The sequence below is a fragment of the Pongo pygmaeus genome, chromosome 15, assembly GCF_028885625.2.
Source record: "Pongo pygmaeus isolate AG05252 chromosome 15, NHGRI_mPonPyg2-v2.0_pri, whole genome shotgun sequence".
NCBI classification, from domain to species: Eukaryota; Metazoa; Chordata; class Mammalia; order Primates; family Hominidae; genus Pongo; species Pongo pygmaeus.
Window position 1 is genome coordinate 36,207,485 of NC_072388.2, and position 18,554 is coordinate 36,226,038.

At 40.2% G+C, this 18,554-nt stretch overlaps 1 long non-coding RNA gene across 1 annotated transcript; it reads left to right on the forward strand.

The window, feature by feature from the left end:
- The first annotated feature begins 1,996 nt into the window (after positions 1-1,996).
- On the forward strand, positions 1,997-18,281 carry LOC134738140 (uncharacterized). The gene is made up of 4 exons (XR_010123698.1): positions 1,997-2,115; positions 3,150-3,248; positions 8,006-8,109; positions 18,218-18,281. It is a non-coding gene; the product is annotated as an uncharacterized LOC134738140 (long non-coding RNA).
- The last annotated feature ends 273 nt before the right edge of the window (positions 18,282-18,554 follow it).

The window sequence follows — 18,554 nt, forward strand, 5'->3', positions numbered from 1 at the left end:
GGTTGAGGATCTGTGTTCTGTGTTAGGTGACTGCCCAGAACAAAGAGATAAAACAATGCCCCATCCTCTCCTTATTTTCTGATTTGTTTCCTATTTTGGCAAAGAGTGAAGATGGTCGAGGAGAGAAAATATTGTCATGATCTTTGGCCTGAGACTTCATTTTTTTCCCCAGACAATAATTTTGTGTGCCTATTCCTAGCCCTATGAAGATACCAAAAAAATACAAAAATTGATAAGGAAACAGTGTTTGCTGAGTGAAATAAGTCGGGGCATTTAGAGACCTGGGTTAAGAATCCTGACTCTTAAACTCTCAAACTTTGTGATACAGGGCCAGGAATTTGAATTTTCTTCAACCTTGGTTTGTTCCTCTTATAAAAAGTGAATAATGATGTATATATCTCGTAGTGTTATTACGAGAGTTAAAATGATGATAAATATAACATCTAGCACCTATGCACTCAGTAACAACTATTCTAATATGGTTGAGTTGGCAACAAAAACTGTTACTGAGAATCCATGAAGTTTTATTAAGAAATGAATTTTATGGTTCAGTAATAATTTCCAAAATAATTTGTTCAGTAATTTATTTACAAAATCTTTATTGAGTCAGTATTATGTACTAACAAATGTGCTGGGGATATGGGACCAGGCACAGTCTCTAGACTGATGGGACTTACAGTCTAGTGGGTAAGTTAGAATAGAGAAGAAGGAAAGGGAAATAATGGTGTCAAGACTTTTACCTGAAAAGGTTGAATTCTTTTCTATTTGACTAAGAAACGCATCTACTGAGAACACCTATTTTGTAGGCAAGCTGAACAGTTAGATACCCAAGTTATGTTATTACTGTGTAACTAACCATCCCAAAACTTAGTGGCTTATAACAAACATTTTGCATTATCTCTCATGGTTCTAGGGGTCGATGGGGACTCACTCAGCTGGGCTGTCCTCAGGATTTCTCACACACTTGCAGGCAAGTGGTGGCTGGGGCTAGAGTCATTGGAAGTCTCTGCTGGGTTCACTGACATGGCTTGCATGTGCTGCTTGCTGCTGGCTGGGAGCATGGGTGGGGCTGTCAACCAAGATGCCCCCATGAATCTTGGGCTTCTCACAACACAATGAGTGTTCCAAGAATGGGCGTTCAGAGAGACCTCGGTGGAAGCATCATGGATTATTACTACCCTCAGCTTTGGAAACCACAGCATCTCACTTCTGACTTAACACATAAACAGGCGGCCCCAGATTGAAGGGGTAAGGGATACCCAGGGCGTGGATTCAAAGAGGGGTAGTTCACTGGGGAGGGAGTGATAGGTATCCTTGGATCTGTGGAGATGAGCTACCACAGAAATCCTGCAGATAGCTGGAATCGTGGCTGTGGAGTAGGGATGAGTGATTGTGAGACAGGATTCAGATTTGGAAGACATCAGTGTAGAGGTTACAGTTAGAGCAAATGGAAGACCATTTTTAGAGGAGTGGAGACTTAAAGTTATTCAATGGAAGAAAAAACTGAACCAAAAATAGGTCTCGTAGGGGAAGAATGAAGAAAGTCTAAACTCAGGGGTGTTAATGTAGGGAAGTGTTTCATCAAGAAGCATGCTATCAAATTTAAATATCTCAGAGTCTGAGAAGAAAGAGATCTAGAAATGTATGTGATTTAACAAAAAGGAGGTCAATGAGTCAGAGCATAGTATAATAAATACGTGCCAGGAGTTTGAGTTTATAGTAAAAGATTATCAGTTAGATTGCTCCAGAAGGACTTCATGAATGGAACGAGGCCTTAGCTGGCATTTGAAGGGTGTATCTGGGAATACATCCTGGAAAATACATTCTGGTTGTGTGTTTGGGCTGGTTGCATAGGGAGCCAACTGTTCACCAAACCCGTCCTCATCTTGCTGGATATTCCACTGGACTACATTAGATGTTATATGACTCTGAGCTCTGATATGTGCCTATAACAACCGTCCGCGTGTGATTCTCCATGTTCTCTCTCCTTTTGAAGTAACCCTGGAAGTCATATGTTAAGGATGGCAGAGCTGAAAGATGGAAGAATCCTGAATCCCTGAACCACCCACTGTAGGAGAGTCACCTGCCAAGTAGGAACACCTGTTTTGGTTTTAAGTAAGCAATAAATAAACTTTTGTATTAAGTCACTGACAGTTTGGTTAATCTATTCCAATGACTAGCAATAGCTAGAAGTGAAAGCCTCCTTTAAAGGGCAAGAAACAGACTGATGAGGCTAGGGAGGAGGACTGGGAATGGGAATAATTGGAGAAAAAATTGAAAAAGTTGGTGGTGGCCAGATTATGGAGGACTTCTTACAACATTGCCTCTTACATTTGTATTTTCAAATTTGAAAAACATGTCATATTATCTTTTTCTTACATAGCCTTATGAGGCAGATATTAATATTACATTTTAAAGATGATGAAATTTAGGCTTAAAGCCAGTGATTGTATCCTAAAGTTATGCAAGCACAGAGCTAAGGTTTGAATGCAGATTGACAGAGTTGGAGGCTACTACTCTCTCCAGTAAATGACAACTAACTCGTATGGCCAATTGAAAGTTGGAAACTATTACAAACAGTCTATGTGTTCAAGGCAGAGTCTAAGGATTATTATTTTGGTAGCAGCTTTTAGGATGAATGAGCAGTGATTCTAATTAATGGGCTTTGGAGGCAGCAAGGAGCAAAGTGATAAGCTTGAATTAAGGTGGTGGCAGATGAGAAGGAAAGGAAGGGTCAAAGTAAAGTTTTATGAAGAAAAAATTTACGGGGCCTGGATCCTGCATGTGAGATACAAGAGTGAGGCAGGATTAGATGCTACCTACTGTTAAGGTTCAAGTATGTCTGGGCATGTTTAGCAAAATGGTAGGGAAGGCCCCAGAAGAGTTAATTTGCATGGGGACTTCAATTTATCTTGAAAAGAGAACTTTTGTACCTGTCTGGGGGAATGGAAGAGAGGTGCTTATTCAATTCCCAGGGCCCTGGTCTAGATCTGAGACAGGCAGAGAGAGGCACAGAAGGCAAAAGCAGATGAATATGGTTTCATAAAAGATTTGTGAAATGTGGGGCAAAAGACTGTTTCGGAGCTCAAGGAACAAACATGTTATGACATGGTGCTGGAATAACAGGTCCTCTTGCCTTTTTCTCATAGGACCTGCATGGCTCTGACCTGATGCGGCTTGAAGGGGATGTGCATTTTTTTGGAATTGAGTGCACTCTGCACATTTGGGAGCCTGGGGATAGCACAGGGGTAAGAATGGCATTTGGGAATTGTATCCCCTCAGAAGGTGCCAGTGGGGCAGCAGCACCTGTGCTCCTGTGGAGTAAGCAGGCAAGGGCTTCTCATCTGCATAAGTGGGACACTCACAGGGGGCTCAGGAACACCTGGTTGGGGTGAGGGGAGGGCCTTGTAGCACATGGGGACAATGGGTGAGCAAAATTTGAATTATTGCTATTGATGTAGTTATTTGCCTCTAACAATTGGTGAGCCCTGGGGAAATTCTGGATCCCACTGGGACCCATGCTGAGAATATTAATGTATAATTTAATGAGGAGACACCTTCCACACACAAGTTGGGATCATTTAAGGATTGAGACCTGAACAACAAAAACCGGCTTACTTATACAAATGTAACCTAATCCTAACCATTTTTAAGCTTCTTATTGTGCTCTTTTACTTGATGAGACTTGGTCTGGCAGCATCCTTGGTGTTTAAGAGGTTATATTTTCAGAAAAAAAGAATTTTTTTTTTTTACTTGAATGTTTCAAAATGCTTTCATGGTATGTGAAGAAAGCCACTTGATTAAAGCGTCTGTAGTTTACATTAAATCCCTTTCTTCTTTCCAAAGAATGTAAAGTTCTGGCACATACTAAAAGGGTTAAACTACACCTGGCCCTTTCACTGTGTCATTGTGAATATTGTGAGTAAAGTCCAAAATATGAGTCTTCATGTGAATATTTGGTAATTTCTCCCTGCCCCGCCCCCGCACCCGGAGCCCCGCCCCATGCATCTCACGCTGTAAATATGTTACTCATTTATCAAGTACTGTGTGGTGAGCAAGCAAATTGGCACTTTTGACACCCCCTCCAGTAGTAAGGGGAGAAAACCTGTAGAGACTAAACCTTTGCTCATTCATCTGTTCATTGTACCACCCTTCTCTTACAGAACCCACTAACTAGAAGCCTCCTGGTACTGGTTCTGCATCTGTTTGCTCCTTCTTCCGTGTTTTTGAGATGCAGAGCTGCTTGTTTAAACACACAAAACCCATCTACACGTTGAGTTTAGATGAGACCATCCTAAGCCACAGGCTATTATTTTTCCTGCTTTGAGTATCACTACCTCACTCGCATTTGTTATCCTCCAAGAAATGGCTCCCAAGGGCGAGGGAGCAGCCCTGTACCTTCCTTCTCCCCTTCTCAGCGGCCCTGCTTATTTGATAGATTGCTCCATTAAAACAAATCTATTTACTTAAAGACGGACTGCCAGACTTCCATAAACACTTGTGAGAGTAAGACAGTCCAGTTCGTTGTTCTCTGCCCAGCCATTATCCACGTTGTTTCAAGCCTTCTGTATTTTGGCCTGGAGGACAGAGACTTGGAGGTCGGTGTGGCCACATTTTCTGCAGGAGCTGTTTCTGGCACTCCGGGTGTTGCTCATTCCCTTAGCTGCAGCAGGGGAGCCAGTGTCACTTGTAGGCAAGAATACAAAGCAAACTGAAATGCTAAAGAAATAAGTTGGCAGAGCATGTTCCACAGGCCCAATCCAACAACAACCTAGTACCCATTTAACTTTTGCCCATTTGTTTTATTTGTTGCATAATATGCTTTAAGTCAAAGTTAGCACAAACAACTCATTCATCCAGTATTTATTGAATGTCTGTGATGTGGCAGGTACATCATAGGCATTGAGGCAATGAGGATATAGCATCGAACTAAATCAGACAATAATCACTGCTCTTCTGAAGCAAACATTCTGGTGGGAAAAGAAAACAATTATTAATATTGCATATTAAGTGAAAATTATGCAGTTAAACATAAAATTACAGGGCTTCACATATTTCATAAATCTATTTGAAATAACATACAATGTCTTATCACTTTATAGTTTGTAAATAGTTTTTTATATATCAGGTGAAATCAAGGAGGTACTTTCATATGTTTCAACTTTATTATCGTTTCAGTAGCTCTGTGAGGTGGGCATTATTTACCCTGTTTACTAATGGTGAAGCTAAGCTCAGAGTTGGTTGTATAAGCCCAGCTTTGCAGAGTCACCTCAAGCTCAGACACTCTGACAGAGCAACTAGAACAAAACCTCAAACCATGGGTCCAATGAGTTGTATGTTTTTGAAATAATACTGGTAAAAATGTAAACACTCAAGGTTGATAGTGGTCTGACAGTGGTGGGAGACTCAAGGAGATTCATAAATTATGCTACTGTCACTTGCATCCGTCCATACTTTGCCTCTTAGGGTGTTAAATACTCAAGAAATCTCCAGGAGGGGTGTGTGGTACAAGCAGTGGGAAACTAAGCACCACACTCTTCTGCCTTGCAGTGAGATGCTGGAAAAAGACTACTGCATTTAGAGTTTCCATACCTGAGTCTCAGTTGAATCTGTGATGTGGGCTGAAGATTCCAATTATTGGGAATGTGTCTGGGACATTCTGGGGTCCATGAACTCCAGAAACAAAAAACCCCAAACTCCCTTCAGAGGCAAAGTCCTGCACTGAAGAGAAACTGCTGGGAGTAGAATCCAACCTGACAGTAGGAATAACAACACCAACAGAATGAGAAATTCCAGTAAGAATGGGAGAGGGAGCAGAGAAGGAACATCTCAGAAAGCCAGGTTGTATTTATCTCCTTAAAAACAACAAAAGAGGTAATTCTAGAGCTATGGGCCTAGACAAGTGATCTAGACACATCCTTCTCTCCTAAAAGTGGAGAAAAACTCATCTGTCTGAAAAATGAGCAACAGAAAAAGGATCGTGGGTGAATCACATACAACGTTATGCAAAAAGGAAAATAAAAAGCAGAAAATGTCTCTATTCAGTGAAGAATTTAGAAAAATATGCCAAAATAGATGACAGTTATAACCAGATGTTTCAAAATAAGCTAAAAAATTTAAGAAAGTGATAGAAACTATGAAAGAACAACAGAAATAAGAATTAGAAAAAACTCGGAAATGAGAATTGGGCAAAAGGATCATTTCAATGACAACAGAATTTATAAAAAAAAAACTTTTTTAAAAATTAGAAATGATAAAACTGGGAAGAAAATAAAATTTAATTAACACAATGAATATTGTCTTAAGAGAAATAGAGGAGGGAAAAAGAAAAAAATTTAAAAATCAAGAAATGAAGGAAAGAAAAAGTGAGAGAAAGTGATATATAAAAGAACAAAGAACATCCAATATACATACTATAGGAACCCCCAAAGAAGAAAAGCAAATAAATGAAGCACAAGAAGTACTAAAATCTGTAATATGAGGAAACTTTCCTGAAATAAAAAAATGAAGTCAGGTCTCATATTAAAAGGAATGACTTGGGAAAACTGGTCCCCAGAAAACCAACACCAAGACATATTCTAGTAAACTATTGGACCTGAAAGAGACAGAGAAAAAAGATACTTTGGTTATCCAGGCAAGAGGACAATTCACGTGTTAGGGAAAATAAATAAAATTTTCATCAGACCACCCAAGAGCAGTATGTTAGCCAGAGAACAACAGAATAACAATTACAATACTTAAGAAAATGTCAGCTAAGGAGTTTATATTCAGCCAACCTTACCTTCACACGTACAGTTCAGACACGCTTTATGACCATGCCCAAACTTAGGAAGTGGCAATCCTATGAGTTCTTCCTGAGGAATCTACAAGAGCCTGTGACTTAGACAACCCTGATTACTGTCAAGGTGTTGGTGGAAGGGCTGGTGGGCCTTGCTGGTGGAAATGTTCCATTAAAAGGAGGAAGCAAACTAGGAGAAGGAAGGATGGTATTCAGGATGTGTGGGATCCAATGCAAAACGGGTGAAAGCAAGAATAATCTGACAGATGCCTCTACAGAAAACTGTCTTCAATAGAAGCATGTTGGAGGGTATGGGAAACTTAGTCAGATGTTTAAACAAAGCACATGAAAAAAATAAGACAATTATTAATTCCAGGACAGACAAAAAGTTGTATGAGAAATTAAATATAATCATAGTATATTACCTGACTTAATGAATAATATGTACATAGTCAAAATACAGAAACTGAATATAGATATGACTCAAGATATATTAATAAGACAAATTATATTTAGAGAATAATGAAGGGGAAAAGATGGTATAATTGAACTATTATCCTAATCCACTATAGTAAAAAGTCAATAGCTAATGAATCAAGTAATAGGATTATATTGTATATATTATTCAGAAATATGGAGGCAAAAAATGGAGGAGAAACAGTAAAAGAGTTTGAAGACATTGTTTCTGGGGGAAAAAGATAAGGAATGTAAGAGGGATAAGGGACTGTTGTTTTGGTTATAAGCCTTTTAGTCCAATCTGATGTTTTTAGACAGGGTCTAGCTCTGTCGCCCAGGCTAGAGTGCAGTGGCATGATCTTGGCTCACTGCAACCTCCGCCTCCTGGGTTCAAGTGATTCTCCTGACTCAGCCTTCCGAGTAGCTGGCATTACAGGCACTCACCACCACGCCTGGCTAATTTTTGTACTTTTAGTAGAGATGGGGTTTCACCATATTGGCCAGGCTGGTCTTGAACTTCTGGCCTCAAGTGATCCACCCACCTCGTCCTCCCAAAGTGCTGGTATTACAGGCGTGAGCCACCGCACCAGGCCCCTATCTGACTTTTTGTCCAAAGTGCACGTAATCTTTGATAACAAATGAAAATGATAATTAAAATAGAAAAGCCTCCACTGAGCCCTGACTTTCAGACAAAACCAACTCCCTGCCCGTCACATTCCCAAGGGCCTCACCCTGGCAGGTGACCAGCCGTCTCTCCATGGTCTCTTCCAGACTCCTTGAGGTCTGAACAAGAACCACTGATGCAGAACGTGAAGACTGGAAGTGTTCATTAGCGACCACCCTTTGTTTGACTGATGAGGAAATCAAGGCTGATGGTGAGTGGCTGGCCCCAATGTACTGCTCTCTTGTTGTGTCTGACTTAGATCTTTGGTCTCCTGCCCGTGATTGGTGTTCTTTCTGCTGTCACAAAGTGCTCCCTCCAGTGAGTTTATTCAGTCCATGTGAACATCTCCCTTCAGGCCGCTGGTGGTCTCAGCGCCTGCTTTTCCCCTATCCTCTTAGGCATGCTCTGATATGAACTATTTTGGAGCTGCCTTTGGGCTGTTTGGCCTGTGAGTCCAGTGCACTTTAACCTGCCCTCTGCTGCCCTCTGCTGGCGACATCTGGGCTTTGCTGTTCACCCTTTTGGGCGTGGCCCCACCACTTCCTTTCTGTGAAGAACATTCTTTGCGTCTGGGCATGATTGTGCCCTCTGACTTGTGCCAATCCATGTTGACTAGTCCCGTCTGTTACCTGGGAGCTTGTTAGGAATGCAGAACCCTAGGCCCCACTCTGTATTTATTGAATCAGAATCTGCATTTTAACTAGATCCCAAGTGATTCATATGCACATTAAAGTTTGAAAAGCACTGTTTTGGGTCAAACTCAGCTACATTCAGGAAACAGTCGAGATCAATCTTTTCCACTCAGTAATTATCTTGGATCACTCTAGTACCTGTTCCAGTTCTGTCACTTGGTAATGATGATTTCTGGTCCAGATGCTTTTTTCTGCCCGCACGGCTGTCTGCAGTAACAGAGAGCAGGAAGTGCCATACTTGGAATTCTAAATTTTAAAAATCCACTAAATTAAAACCTGAGATGGCAGGAAGGCATAGCACATGAATTGTGCTACAATATTTCAATCCTCTTGCATCTTTTCCCCTTTACCTCCCACAATTAATAGAAATGTCATTTTGGCTTTGAAGATAGACTAAACTTGTCCTGTGAGTTTAAAAAAGGTCTGTTTTGGTTTTGGAGGGTTTTGTTTTATTTTGTTGTGACATGGTCTTGCTCTGTCACCCAGGCATGTGCCATCACACCCAGATAAATTTTAAATTTTTAGTAGAGACATGGTCTCTTCTCCCAATGTTGCCCAGGCTGACCTTGAACTCCTGAGCTCAAGTGATCCTCCCGCTTCAGCCTCCCAAAGTGTTGGGATTCCAGGTGTGTGCCACGGCACCCAGTCTCTATTTTGTTTATAAATTATAAAATCTTTTTATATAATTGCACTGGGTATTTGGGAGACATTAGTCTGTGGGGTTTTCAGAATGCTAGAAATACAGCATGTTACTTAATGAAGTATTCCCCCCATGTTCTCTTGCACAACTTCATTCATTCTCAGGCATTTGACTCTCAAAGGTTTACTAAACACCCACCATAGACCAGACATGTGTTAGGTTCTGAGAATTCAGGGCAGATGTGGCTCCTACTTTCATTGATATTCCAGTCTAATGTGGAAGACAGCGATTAAACAAATTATGATTTCATAACAATTGTATCAAGAGAAACTGATGAAAGTTCAAATTGACTTCCACGAAAAAATGACATTTAAATGGAGACTTAAAGGATATTGGAGTTGGTGAGAGGTGAATGGGAAAGAGCAATTTAAGCCAAGAAAGTCCTGAGAGGAGCAGGAGCTGAGTGGGAGCACCAGAAAAAGGAGTGTGGCCGAGCACAAGCTGGAGACGGTCTGTGAGGGACATTGAGGCCAAACGGGGCAGGGTTTAGTAGTACCTGGAAGTTAGCTGGTGGTTGATCTTATTGTAAGAACAATGGGAGCCACTGGAGAGTTAAACACAGGGAAAATGCTGTGATATAATTTTTTCATTCTCACCAAACATGCTATTGTTCCTGCAGGTTGAAGCTCACCCTAAATCTCTGGGCCATGGTATCACTTATGGGCATGCCAGACTTTGGGTTGAGTGTAGGCTCTGAAACCATATCCCCCTGTTCCCAGCCGACCAGAAAAGACAACTAGTTCTCTTCCTTCTGCATGCCCCAAGAACACAGAACTGTAGACTGGGGCTACCCATGTTCCATCTACTTCCTGAAAGAGGTCCTCCCCTCCACTCTCTGCCATCCAGCCCCCACTTGCTCCAAAACTTTAGTAAATAGGTTTAATGTAGTCTGAAGTTTTTCTACAGAGTATATTTATCGCCATAGCAAATGATGCTCATTCTTTGAAAACAAGCCTCTGGTGTATAAACTATAAGGATAGTTTTATCCAGGCATAAAGCAAAGAGAGTGATACCAGTTCATGCCTGGATAGAATTACTGGAAAGGGGAGTTCAAAGAGAGAATTCTGCTTTAACAAGAAGAATTTCAAAATATGACTTTGCCCCCAAAAAATTTTACTTCAGAAGGGGGGACTCACACTATTCGAGAAGGAGTAGGCAGGTTGTTTAGAAACTGAAAATTGATTAAGCGGGCATGTTTGCTTTTATGGCTTACAGCAGAGTAGAAGAAAAATAACACTAATCTATTATTAGAAATGCAATTTGCTTTTAAATCAATTATACAGAGACTGTGAGAAAGTGGAGTCAAAATAAACTTAGTATAAGTCGGGAAGATTTTACTCTGTAACTAGGTTTTGTTTTTTTTTGGTTCTATATTTTGCTATTACTAAAAAATTGTTTATTTAGTGAAATACATTAAAGTTTTCTTACCACGCATAACTACTTTTTACATAATTAGCCCTTCTGTAGCAGTATTTCACATCTGTCTTTGCCATAAGTCCCAAGGGCAGCTGAACGCAGGCTGCAATGGGCCACATTGATTGGCCACCTGAGCTTGTGGCTCGGTCTAGCAAACAGGGTCCCCAGAGATATCCCAAGAAGTCTAGAGGACCAGTCTCAGAAAATAAACCAATGTTGGTGTGTGTTTTGTAAAAAAGTTTCTCCAAACTCACATTTAGCACTTCTGTGATCACAGCACTACCTATTGCTTTGGGTTGAAGCCAAGAATCTGCTTTTGCAATTTTAGTCTTCTTCCAATATGTCAAAAGATGGTGTAAAATTCTCAGACCCGGCTGATCATATATTGATTTATACATTTCTATTTCCACCTACATAAGCACATGCCATATAACTCACCAGGGCCTTCAGGAATAAAATCACACAATGACAGGTAGTAACTCTAAGAATCCTGCACAATCAGTGAGTGTCCGAGCTCTTCTAGAACTCTCTGTGAGCCATCAATAGAGCAGGTGCAGTTTGAGGATGATTTATTCTTCAACTGAAGTTGATTCAAGTCACTTTCTAGGGAAAAAAGTGTTGCTTCTTAGGGAGCTATTTCTCTCCACATTTCCTTTTCACTCACCAATCTTGCTTAAACCAGGCTCCCTTTTAACAGGGAATGTGGAAGTAAGAATGCAGAACCCCATTCTGAGGAACAAACAGCATTTAACAGGTGAACTTGTAGAAAGAAGACCAGTATTTGCGCACCATCAAACTTAGTAGGGCATTTCTAGTTGAACAGAAATGTTTTCTTTGCGGACAGATATCTAAGGGCTCTCACACTTTCATTTCTTGGGAAGATAATAAATGCAGTAAAATATGTTGTTTGCTTTAGATATTCTGGATGCCTTTTCCTGTGGGATTTCTTCATGCGCCTTTTTTGTGCTGTTTTTTGTTTCTGTGTACAAGAGAGAAATGTGTTTCTCTTATGGCTAGTGGCAAAAGTAAGCCAGGCTGGAGGTTTTTTCATTTACTGTAAACTGTAACTTCCTTATAGCAAGGTGCTTAGTATTGGGGGATGGAGTTTACAGAATGAATACAGTTGAGTGAGGTTAGAAAGAAAATCAGAGACAAAGAAAGTGGCTATATTGAGGATGTTTAAAATGTTCTATTTTCTGCAGAGCCACGTATAACAAACTGACCTCTGGGAGCCGTATTCACAAGCTCATTAAAAGCCCAGAGCTAGAAAAAGCCTCCAGATGTATGGCCTATTTCTCACTCCATCCTTGCCATGGTTGGGCTTAGGAACTTTGACTACCCTGGTGAAGAAGGAGAGAAAAAGAAGTGGGAGGGAGAGAATCATTTCAAATGAAAGGTTTAAATTTGAAGTGACTGGGTAAACTTAAGTGAAAATAAAGACTCTAAAGCTAAGCTAACATCGGTTTTGGAAACATAAAGCAGTGTAAATTTTTGCACATCCCACTCTCAGTACAGAATCTCTGAAACTTAAATCTGTTCAGGCACCAAGCAGAGCCCAGAGCAGTATTGTACGGTAGTTCTTCCCAAGAGCACTTCCGTGCATAGAACTTACAAGCCGTCCTACTGAGTTTCCCAAAACGAAATCATCACTGGATGTTCCTTTGATACCAAAAAAAATAATAATAATAATAAAAAAAGAAGAAAGAGGAGGAGGAGGAGAAGGAGGAGGAGGAGGAGGAAAAGAAGTTGTCATTCTTTTTCTGGCATTGGCCAGTTTTGTAATGTTAAAATTTGATATTTGTTAAATGTATACAACATGCCTGGTCCTGTGTGCCTCTGGGGTAAAGATGAAAATATGGTACAGTCTTGCCCATGAAGACGTGACATTCTAGTCAGAGACATTAGATATATGCATGTTGAATACATGATTAAGGAATAGGACAGCATATCATGAAGTGATCATTGGGTAAAACTGAATAACAATGACATTTATTGCACACCTGCTATGCAACAGCTTCTGTATTAATCACTCTATGTCTATTAACTCTTTTACCCTGACAACAATCCTACAGGGTAGGGGCAATTATTTATTTATTTATTTTATTATTATTATACTTTAAGTTTTAGGGTACATGTGCACAATATGCAGATTAGTTACATATGTATACGTGTGCCATGCTGGTGTGCTGCACCCATTAACTCGTCATTTAGCATTTGGTATATCTCCTAATGCTATCCCTCCCCTCTCCCCCCACCCCACAACAGTCCCCAGAGTGTGATGTTCCCCTTCCTGTGTCCATGTGTCCTCATTGTTCAATTCCCATCTGTGAGTGAGAACATGCGGTGTTTGGTTTTTTGTCCTTGCGATAGTTTACTGAGAATGATGATTTCCAATTTCATCCATGTCCCTAAAAAGGACATGAACTCATCATTTTTTTGTAGCTGCATAGTATTCCATGGTGTATATGTGCCACATTTTCTTAATCCAGTCTATCATTGTTGGACATTTGGGTTGGTTCCAAGTCTTTGCTATTGGGAATAGTGCCTCAATAAACATACGAGTGCATGTGTCTTTATAGCAGCATGATTTATAGTCCTTTGGGTATATACCCAGTAATGAGATGGCTGGGTCAAATGGTATTTCTAGTTCTAGATCCCTGAGGAATCGCCACACTGACTTCCACAAGGGTTGAACTAGTTTACAGTCCCACCAACAGTGTAAAAGTGTTCCTATTTCTCCACATGCTCTCCAGCACCTGTTGTTTCCTGACTTTTTAATGATCGCCATTCTAACTGGTGTGAGATGGTATCTCATTGTGGTTTTTATTTGCATTTCTCTGACGGCCAGTGATGATGAGCGTTTTTTCATGTGTGTTTTGGCTGCATAAATGTCTTCTTTTGAGAAGTGTCTGTTCATATCCTTTGCCCACTTTTTGATGGGGTTGTTTGTTTTTTTCTTGTCAATTTGTTGGAGTTCATGGTAGATTCTGGATATTAGCCCTTTGTCAGATGAGTAGGTTGTGAAAATTTTCTCCCATTTTGTAGGTTGCCTGTTCACTCTGAAGGTAGTTTCTTTTGCTGTGCAGAAGCTCTTGAGTTCAATGAGATCCCATTTGTCAATTTTGGCTTTTGTTGCCATGCTTTTGGTGTTTTAGACATGAAGTCCTTGCCCATGCCTATGTCCTGAATGGTAATGCCTATGTTTTCTTCTAGGGTTTTTATGGTTTTAGGTCTAACGTTTAAGTCTTTAATCCATCTTGAACTAATTTTTGTGTAAGGTGTAAGGAAGGGATCCAGTTTCAGCTTTCTCCATATGGCTAGCCAGTTTTCCCAGCACCATTCATTAAATAGGGAGTCCTTTCCCCATTGCTTGTTTTTCTCAGGTTTGTCAAAGATCAGATAGTTGTAGATATGTGGCGTTATTTCTGAGGGCTCTGTTCTGTTCTATTGATCTATATCTCTGTTTTGGTACCAGTACCATCCTGTTTTGGTTACTGTAGCCTTGTAGTATAGTTTGAAGTCAGGTAGCGTGATGCCTCCAGCTTTGTTGTTTTGGCTTAGGATTGACTTGGTGATGTGGGCTCCTTTTTGGTTCCATATGAACTTTAAAGTAGTTTTTCCAGTGCTGTGAAGAAAGTCATTGGTAGCTTGATGGGGATGGCGTTGAATCTATAAATTATCTTGGGCAGTATGGCCATTTTCACGATATTGATTCTTCCTACCCATGAGCATGGAATGTTCTTCCATTTGTTTGTATCCTCTTTTATTTCATCGAGCAGTGGTTTGTAGTTCTCCTTGAAGAGTTCCTTCACGTCCCTTGTAAGTTGGATTCCTAAGTATTTTATTCCCTTTGAAGCAATTGTGAATGGGAGTTCACTCATGATTTGGCTCTCTGTTTGTCTGTTATTGGTGTATAAGAATGCTTGTGATTTTTGTACATTGATTTTGTATCCTGAGACTTTGCTGAAGTTGCTTATCAGCTTAAGGAGATTTTGGGCTGAGACAATGGGGTTTTCTAGATATACAATCATGTCATCTGCAAACAGGGACAGTTTGACTTCCTCTTTTCCTAATTGAATACCCTTTATTTCCTTCTCCTGCCTAATTGCCCTGTCCAGAACTTCCAACACTATGTTGAATAGGAGTGGTGAGAGAGGGCATCCCTGTCTTGTGCCAGTTTTCAAAGGGAATGCTTCCAGTTTTTGCCCATTCAGTATGATATTGGCTGTAGGTTTGTCATAGATAGCTCTTATTATTTTGAGATACGTCACATCAATACCTAATTTATTGAGAGTTTTTAGCATGAAGGGTTGTTGAATTTTGTCAAAGGCCTTTTCTGCATTTATTGAGATAATCATGTGGTTTTTGTCTTTGGTTCTGTTTATATGCTGGATTACATTTATTGATTTGCATATATTGAACCAGCCTTGCATCCCAGGGATGAAGCCCACTTGATCATGGTGGATAAGCTTTTTGGTGTGCTGCTGGATTCGGTTTGCCAGTATTTTATTGAGGATTTTTGCATCAATGTTCATCAAGGATATTGGTCTAAAATTATCTTTTTTTGTTGTGTCTCTGCCCGGCTTTGGTATGAGGATGATGCTGGCCTCATAAAATGAGTTAGGGAGGATTCCCTCTTTTTCTATTGATTGGAATAGTTTCAGAAGGAATGGTACCAGTTCCTCCTTGTACCTCTGGTAGAATTTGGCTGTGAATCCATCTGGTCCTGGACTCTTTTTGGTTGGTAAGCTATTGATTATTGCCACAATTTCAGCTCTTGTTATTGGTCTATTCAGAGATTCAACTTCTTCCTGATTTAGTCTTGGGAAAGTGTATGTGTTGAGGAATTTATCCATTTCTTCTAGATTTTCTAGTTTATTTGCGTGAGGTGTTTGTAGTATTCTCTGATGGTAGTTTGTATTTCTGTGGGATTGGTGGTGATATCCCCTTTATCATTTTTTATTGTGTCTATTTGATTCTTCTCTCTTTTTTTCTTTATTAGTCTTGCTAGTGGTCTATCAATTTTGTTGATCTTTTCAAAAAACCAGCTCCTGGATTCATTAATTTTTTGAAGGGTTTTTTGTGTCTCTATTTCCTTCAGTTCTGCTCTGATTTTAGTTATTTCTTGCCTTCTGCTAGCTTTTGAATGTGTTTGCTCTTGCTTTTCTAGTTCTTTTAATTGTGACATTAGGGTGTCAATTTTGGATCTTTCCTGCTTTCTCTTGTTGGCATTTAGTGCTATAAATTTCCCTCTACACACTGCTTTGAATGTGTCCCAGAGATTCTGGTATGTTGTGTTTTTGTTCTCGTTGGTTTCAAAGAACATCTTTATTTCTGCCTTCATTTTGTTATGTACCCAGTAGTCATTCAGGAGCAGGTTGTTCAGTTTCCATGTAGTTGAGCAGTTTTGAGTGAGTTTCTTAATCCTGAGTTCTAGTTTGATTGCACTGTGGTCTGAGAGACAGTTTGTTATAATTTCTGTTCTTTTACATTTGCTGAGGAGAGCTTTACTTCCAAGTATGTGGTCAATTTTGGAATAGGTGTGGTGTGGTGCTGAAAAGAATGTATATTCTGTTGATTTGGTGTGGAGAGTTCTGTAGATGTCTATTAGGTCTGCCTGGTGCAGAGCTGAGATCAATTCCTGGGTATCCTTGTTACTTTCTGTCTCGTTGATCTGTCTAATGTTGACAGTGGGGTATTAAAGTCTCCCATTATTATTGTGTGGGAGTCTAAGTCTCTTTGTAGGTCACTCAGGACTTGCTTTATGAATCTGGGTGCTCCTGTATTGGGTGCATATATATATAGGATAGTTAGCTCTTCTTGTTGAATTGATCCCTTTACCATTATGTAATGTCCTTCTTTGTCTCTTTTGATCTTTGTTGGTTTTAAGTCTGTTTTATCAGAGACTAGGATTGCAACCCCTGCCTTTTTTTGTTTTCCATTTGCTTGATAGATCTTCCTCCATCCTTTTATTTTGAGCCTATGTGTCTCTGCACGTGAGATGGGTTTCCTGAATACAGCACACTGATGGGTCTTGACTCTTTATCCAATTTGCCAGTCTGTGTCTTTTAATTGGAGCATTTAGTCCATTTACATTTAAAGTTAATATTGTTATGTGTGAATTTGATCCTGTCATTATGATGATAGCTAGTTATTTTGCTCGTTAGTTGATGCAGTCTCTTCCTAGTCTCGATGGTCTTTACATTTTGGCGTGATTTTGCAGCGGCTGATACCGGTTGTTCCTTTCCATGTTTAGCGCTTCCTTCAGGAGCTCTTTTACGGCAGGCCTGGTGGTGACAAAATCTCTCAGCATTTGCTTCTCTGTAAAGTATTTTATTTCTCCTTCACTTATGAAGCTTAGTTTGGCTGGATATGAAATTCTGGGTTGAAAACTGTTTTCTTTAAGAGTGTTGAATATTGGCCCCCACTCTCTTCTGGCTTGTAGAGTTTCTGCCGAGAGATCTGCTGTTAGTCTGGTGGGCTTCCCTTTGTGGGTAACCCAACCTTTCTCTCTGGCTGCGGTAGGGGCAATTATTATCCCCATTTTACAGAAGAGAAAGTGGAGATACAGAAAGTGAGTGCCATCTTTGGGCACTGTGTCGTTGGACTAGCATTCAAACCTGGCCTGAGCTTTGCTGCCTCCCAGAGTTAAAAGGAGGGAGGAGAGCATGGGCCAAAGTTATTCGAGTGACTTCTTAGGAGAAGCAGAGTTGAGCTGGGTCCAGCAATAAGAGTAGGCAGTTGTGAATTGCTAGAAGTGGAGGTTGGAAGGCCTTCCAGGTAGGAGAACAGCATGAACACAGGAGGGCTCCAGGCAGGATGAGTGGAAGGGTACTAAAGAGAAACTCTGACATGGAGGCCAGTGTGTTCCAGTGGAAAGAGAACAGTCTCCAGGGTTACGCCCATCTTAGGTTCCAGCCCAGTCACTTACTTGCTTCAACTTCCCTGAGCTTAAGTTTCTTCATCTATATATTGGAAGCAAATTAATAACCTCATCACAGAGTTGTGAGTAGTCAAGATATGATTCATATAATCTCTTAGCACAGAAACTATCACATTGTCGGTGCCCAATGAAAGGAAGCTATTATATTATTCTGAAAGATATGTTAGGAGAAGTGGGAAACTCATGCTGAACAGGGAGATGTGACCAGATTGTGGAAGGTCTTGTAAATCAGGTGGCAGTGAATAGGCATGTCATGGTAGCCACTTGGGAAAAGAAGTCACAAACTTCAGGCCTTATATGACTTATAAATGAACAATGATCAATATGGTGGGCTGTGACAAGGGCTTTTTTTTTAATAAAATAGAGCTAGAATTGAAATTTCATGGTGCTTCAGGGATAATACATTATTGTTTTATGATTTTCTTGATTCAGTTTGTATGTATTTTTGTATGTGTATTTTATACATGTATGTGCAAGGTAACTATAAAAATTACTTCTTACTGTAGGTTGAGGTGAAAAAGGTTGAAAAACCACTGATTTAGATTTTGTCCTCCTCTACCAATTCCAGATGTCCTGATAAATAACAACTTGCCTACAAGAGCCAGAGAAATTTTGAAATGCCTGACATTGTAGTAAGTACCGATTTTAAACCACAGCAAAGTGAGTGAGACTGCATAGAAAGTTTTTCTTGACTTTATCCTGTGGGGCTGCAGTGGCACAAAATGGTGCCCTGACATAGTTTTGATGTTTGTCCCCCTCAAATCTCATGTTGAGATGTGATTCCCAATGTTGGAGATGGCGCCCGGTGGAAGGTGTTTGGATCATGGGAGCAGTTACCTCATGAATGGCTTGGTGCCCTCCACATGGTAATGAGTTCACACAAGAGCTGGTTGTTAAAAAAAAAA